Source organism: Pygocentrus nattereri, chromosome 16, assembly GCF_015220715.1.
Source record: "Pygocentrus nattereri isolate fPygNat1 chromosome 16, fPygNat1.pri, whole genome shotgun sequence".
In the NCBI taxonomy this organism is placed as follows: Eukaryota; Metazoa; Chordata; class Actinopteri; order Characiformes; family Serrasalmidae; genus Pygocentrus; species Pygocentrus nattereri.
In genome coordinates, this window is record NC_051226.1 from 22,387,524 (window position 1) to 22,393,523 (window position 6,000).

General features: G+C 42.0%; 1 protein-coding gene across 2 annotated transcripts in view; it reads left to right on the top strand.

Moving 5' to 3' along the window:
- The window catches only part of ndst1b (N-deacetylase/N-sulfotransferase (heparan glucosaminyl) 1b), a 96,470-nt gene that overhangs the window by 50,195 nt on the left and 40,275 nt on the right, over nt 1–6,000 (top strand). Inside the window, exon 3 of one of the 2 annotated variants that reach the window (XM_017704440.2) lies at nt 4,576–4,708. The exons of the other annotated variant lie outside the window; for it this stretch is intronic. The gene's annotated coding sequence lies outside the window, so the exon portion shown is untranslated. The remainder of the gene's footprint in view (nt 1–4,575; nt 4,709–6,000) is intronic. 2 annotated transcript variants of the gene reach the window in all.

Consider the following 6,000-nt stretch of genomic DNA (forward strand, 5'->3'; position numbering starts at 1 on the left):
AAAGTCCTGCTATGCTGATTCATTCATGTAATGAGTTTCATGGCAGTTGACTGCTTGTTTGTGTAAATGCTGAAATTGACAGCATCTATTTAATCCGCTTCTTAAATGCCACGCAAGAGTAAACCTCTGAACTGTTCAACAGAAATGGAGTACGCAAGGGAGTAGACCTAGCAGTTCAGTCTATTAGGAACAGCTTTTTATTATTGCAAAACCTAAGGCACTGTTTTTTGTGCAGCAGTACCAGTTAACTAGAGCACTGAATAAACTGACACAGGCAGGCAATTGTTGTTTTGTCTTTTGAGTAGAGCTTTAAGCAGCTATCCTATTATGTTCCAAAATCTGGACAGCAGTGCATATCTGTCATCCCTCAATCCCTCCCCCCATTCCCTCCTCATGCCGAGAGCAATCCAGTTAGCTTCAATCATATTACACCTAATCTAATCACAGCTAATAAAACCCTGTGCCTCACCACATCTCCCTTTTTAAGCAAAGGTAAAAGAGATGTGTAAGCTATTTGTGCAGCTGTCTCTGATCAATAGAGTGCAAGCCAGAGCGGGGAGATTACACAATCTGTTACATCCGTCTTTATGGCACCATAGACGGTGTGTTCGCACAGCCTGTGTGATTCAGGCCCTGGCCACAGATGAGCCATGTGGACTTCTTTCTTAAATAGGGAGCGTTCTGAGCTTAGTTGAGAAGAGAGCGAGAGCAGAGAAAATGGGCTAATACACTCTTTTATTCTGTCATCCATGGGCTGTGCTGATGGTATATAAATTGGGCTGTACCAGTTACACATTTTCTCTTCTGTTACAGATTCCAGTATTCGTTGTGTTGGCCGATACAAAATAATGACCTGTGCCTTTTTTTTTTCTTTTTTTTTTGGAATGCACCAATACCACTTTTCCCTTCCTCAAGTATATGCCGATACCAAGTACTCATACCTATACCAGAGATCACTAATAGGCGGACCACAATCTGAATCCGGACCCAGGCGCTGGCCTATGCGAACCTGGGCCTATAACCAATAAATTATGGAGAATTATTTCATTTCGACTATTTTAATCTTGCCTTTATGGTACTGCTTTAGAGACAAATCACATGTCGTAAATATCTCACCTGATGCTACTCAGCCAAACAGATCTGAAACTCAAGTGAGTGGCATACGCACAGAGGAGGAGCAAGGCGAGAAATAAGATAAGATAATATAAGATGTTATGCTACTTCAGTATACAGTATATGGCAATGAATCACGATGCAAAGTAGACATTGAAGTGATGTTCTGGACCTTTGCTTAAGGAAATTTTCTCTAACTGGATCTTAATGAATTTTAATTAAAGACCCCTGATTTATATTAACCCTATTAAACCTAACTACTCAGTAAGTGTCTTTAAATCCTGACGTTTATGCAATTCCACTGATTATATTTAATTAGCAGTGTTCTGCATCTCAGGTTATTAGACTTGAATGAATGGCCTCTTCACTTTTAATAAGAATCATAGTAAACCACTGAAGGCAATGTAAAATAGGTTTATAATGTTCAATAAAGTATTAGTAAAAACACAACTGAACATTATTTATATAATGTTGAGTACATGTGAGCAGACAGCAGCATCTCTGGATCAGCATAAAAGGTGCTGAATGTTGTTTCACAATCAAATTTCTCAAGTCTTTTCTCTCATATGCCTGGGGCAAACTTATATCTGTGAGCAAGCCCGGAGATTATGGTGTTGTCTGATGAAGATCGTGAATACTGTTCTAAAGGCTAACCCTAAGCAGTTCCTTCCCTAATGTTCACTCCCTCGGTAGCATCCTGTACTAACATTAAATCTGCGACTGACTATACGGCAGCAGATTAGGGGTTACTGAATATCTGGCTCCATACAGCTGAGCAGACTAACATTAGTATGATTTGCATTGTTTATGCATTGCTTTATCTGGCTTGTTTGTGGCATACTGGTGAAAGTAATGGAAGAATCCCAACCAGTATATCACATACTATTGCCTCCTTTTGAGGTGTTGTTACATATTTTGAGATGAAAATTTACCCTACTGCTCGTTTCAAACCTGAAATGATCCCACACTGCAGATGTTACTTGCTTCAGTTATAGTCTGTCTACTGCAGTCACCACTCCGTAGCGTGTCTCCATGTCAGAAATTGCCTTATGGTATTGCTATTCTTCATTGCCAATACCGATACTGTCTTTTAGGGCCTGTATCGGTGGTGATGCCAGTAGAGTACACAATACTTCTCAACTATAAAGGATATTAAAACAAATACATAAGATAATAAATAAAGAGTATGACAGCATGGTACTGGCTACGTTTTGTAGCACCTGTGAAGAAACAGTGTAGGTTTAACTGCTGATAGTAACAGAAATTGTGATGAAGGAAATCACTGATGGTTTGCATCTGTCGCAAGTTGAAGTTTATATGATATGATGTCTGGCTTGACAACATTCTTAAGCAGTGTGACGCAGCACTGTAGACATGCTTATTAAACAGATAAAGCTGTATTGAAGAATACCGCTCACGGTATGTTTTTCTTAACAAAACCTAAACGATGGCTTAACTGTCTGACGTTCCTTCCAAACCATTATAATCCAAGAGGATATATAATGTAGCCCAGCTTAAGAACAGTAGTAGGTTATAGTAACAGTAGCATATAGACTGCAACCGAACACTGCAGGTTTTAGCCATTTCAACAAGAAGCAATTTATTGGTGGTAAAAGATTTTACTGAACATTATAAATACAATAGATCAAAGTTGTAACAGAACTAGCTAGCAAGTTAGCAAGTTCCTGAGCAGAAACGCACATGTTTATATTCTTTAGGTTTAGCATTCTTTCCTGTGACATTACCAGATTACTTGCCATGCTAACAGGATATTGCACAAAGGTGCCGCAAAACTGAAGTGAGAGGCTCCTCAGTCTAGGTTAATAGGAGACTCTCTGCAAAGCCGCCTGTTCCAAAAGCATGCTGGAAGTGCCAATTGATTTATTTCATTTCCCATGTGCAGTCATATTGGCAATAGCTGGAAGGTGTGGTTGGATGATAGTATAGTGCACATGGCTTTACAAACCTATATCACTGTCAATACCAATACAGCATTATTCTATTGGTGCATCATTAATTTTAATAAAAAAGGATTGCGACCCTGACGGAGAAGCGGCTTAGACAATGGATGGATGGATGGATGCTTATTGCATCAGCAGGACCGTTTCTAGCATCTAGCATTCTAGCACAATTATTCTAGCAGCAGAGAATAATTGTGCTTTTGTATTTCAGACGATGCTTTCTATTTATTTATTTATTTATTTATTTGTGTGTGTGTGTGTGTGTGTGTGTGTGTGTGTGTGTGTGTGTGTGTGTGTGTGTGTGTGTGTGTGTGTTTTGATTTCCCAGCAAAGCATATGCATCACTTATTTCCTGACCTAAGAAAACAGGGCATAATATTTTCTACACACAGTTTGTGGTCAGTACCAGACAGCATGCCAGTGTCCTCTAAAATAAAGGTGACATTCTCTCTCTCTCTCTCTCTCTCTCTCTCTCTTTTTTCCTTGTACCCTCTCCCGCTCTTTGGGTGCCTTCGGTAGTTTAAGGGGCTAAAAATAGCTGCAGCCTAGCCATGTCGCGCAGCCTAATTAAGAGGAGAGGGACGAAGGTGCTCCCAAGCATCTGGGCCCGGCATGTAATAGCTGCCCTTGTTCCCGTTCGCTTGTGGATGCGCATCTCTGCCAATTATCTTCTGTAGCATGGCTTGCCTGTTCTTCCAGTCACAGAGGAAAACTCGTAGAGGAGCTGACTGACTACAAATCAAAACTTTTACCCATTCCAGTTCCCAGCGTGCTACTCGAGAAAGTGCTCATCGGAAGAGAAGTTGTGTAAGCACTTTTCTTTTCCACCAGCCGTGAATGGTATGAATACTTTTATTTTGGGAATTCTTGTTAGTGGAAGTAGTCAAAAGTAAGCTTAATAGAATCAGGTGTAAACATTCCAGTGGGAATGAGATGAAAGTGGTAAGTGTCTGGTTACAACCCCATTTGGGCCTAGAGTCCCTTCCAAACGTTTCCTTGATGCAGTCTTGAGCTTGCACTGCTATATCGCTGCTTTTATAAGAAATTTCATAACACCTGTATTTCCCTGTATTGGCATTTGTGAATGCCAGCAGCTTCATGCTTTGTTATTAACATTTTGTGACCGATGGACCAGTGGAAGTTACTTTAATAGATTAAAAATGTGTTCATATTCTCCTGTAGTTACCATTTCAGCGATAGAAAGTGTTCTTACAAAAGAATGTAGAGTTTGATTTTTAAATGCCACCATTTCTCCTTACTGAGTTGTTAACATTATAGATTGGCACATGAAATGAAATCAAAGCCAGGCTGACTGTGTAAGCGACTGGGTCAAGCTTGCGCCATGCTTTTCTCCACTGAACCAGAATTGAGCTGCATCAAAAGGAGACTTCAGCTGACAAGCTCATTGATTTATTTTGGTTTCTCTGTCAAAGACACATCTAAAATGCCTCCATCAGAGAGCCGTCTTAAAGGTGTTTTTTTTTTTTTTTTTTGCAACAAGCTGGCGTGCCGGGGCTGACGGCGGCAGATGAAAGGGAGGGAGGCCCCGTAGTGATGGAGCTTCCTGTGGGCTTTAATCCAAACTGGCACGTCTCGATGTGCTCGAGTGACTCAGGATAGCGGGCCTGCCGCAGGTAAAACTCTGTCTACTATGAAAACGAGATGCACTTGCCAGTCGATTTATTCATGCACTCTACATGATTCTGATTGGTTTAGCAGCATCCTCGCCGCGCACCGACCAAGCACTCTTTTTAGATTCTTCTCACTTCCCTTTGTTTGTTTACTCCTATGGCTGCCTGGAGTCTGGGTAATTGGGTAATTTCGGTTGATTATAGACGCGTTAGGCTGACACCTGCTAAACGATTGTTCTCGACTTTTTTTAGCGATGGCTATCGGCCTCGCCTTTCTTTTTGATACTTACTGAAGCTGTTAGAGAGAGTGAAAAAACAGCAGTGGACTGAGCGAGATTCGGTTTTTAATCTCTAAAAGACCAGAGATTCTTTTTTTTTTTTTTTTTTTTTCCCCTCCTCCATCCTAATTTTCACAAGACAAGCAGGACACCTCCTCCCCTTCTATAATCCACTGTCCCTGGGGCTGGGCAGGGCCTATAGGGTGTGATTACAAGTGGGGAGGGGTGTACAAGCTCTCAGGGTCAGCAGGGTCCCAGTGAAACAGGAGATTAGGGCCACTGATGAGAACAGACATTAGATAAGCAGTGTACTTGGTACACAGACACAGGCCGAGCGCTGCCCATGTTGTGCGTGGGGGGTGGCATCCGCTCTTTGCCAAGCCAGCCTGTCTTTGAGCCTGGCACAGACAGCAGGACGACAGAACGGTGGCCGGCACACCGTGTGCAGGCCGCCTCGACTGTTTACCAGCACACTTTGGTAATGTGGACTGAGCTCCATATGTGCGTGCACAGGCCAGAGTGTGAGAGCGCACAGGCAAGCTCAGGATGAAGCCCAGAACACACACCGGCTGGTCTGGCAGGGGACGAACACGAGGCTCTGAGTGCACTGAGAACTGACAGAGGAGATTGATTTCCTCCTCTGGCACTCTGAAGCTCAATATGGTACAGCAGCAACTTCTGGTCTTCCTTTTTTTTTTTTATCCAAAGCTGCCATGGATTGACTGACTCATAGCTGATGTCTGATCTTTTTCCTTCTTCAGTACTCAGAAAACGGCTTTAATTGGGCCTCAAATTTGGGTCCAAATTTGAATACAGCCTGAGAATACAGCCTATCCAAACCTGACCTGATCAACATCAAGTTTTGATTCTGAAAATTCTGTCCAGACCCAACTCAAACCATAAACCACCGTTCAGTAAAATTTTGCCCAAGTTTGACATGACTCAACTTGAGCCACACCAAGTTTTGAGAAACTGACCTGGAAACTGACCTGAGATCATCAAATTTTTGTCCAAAAT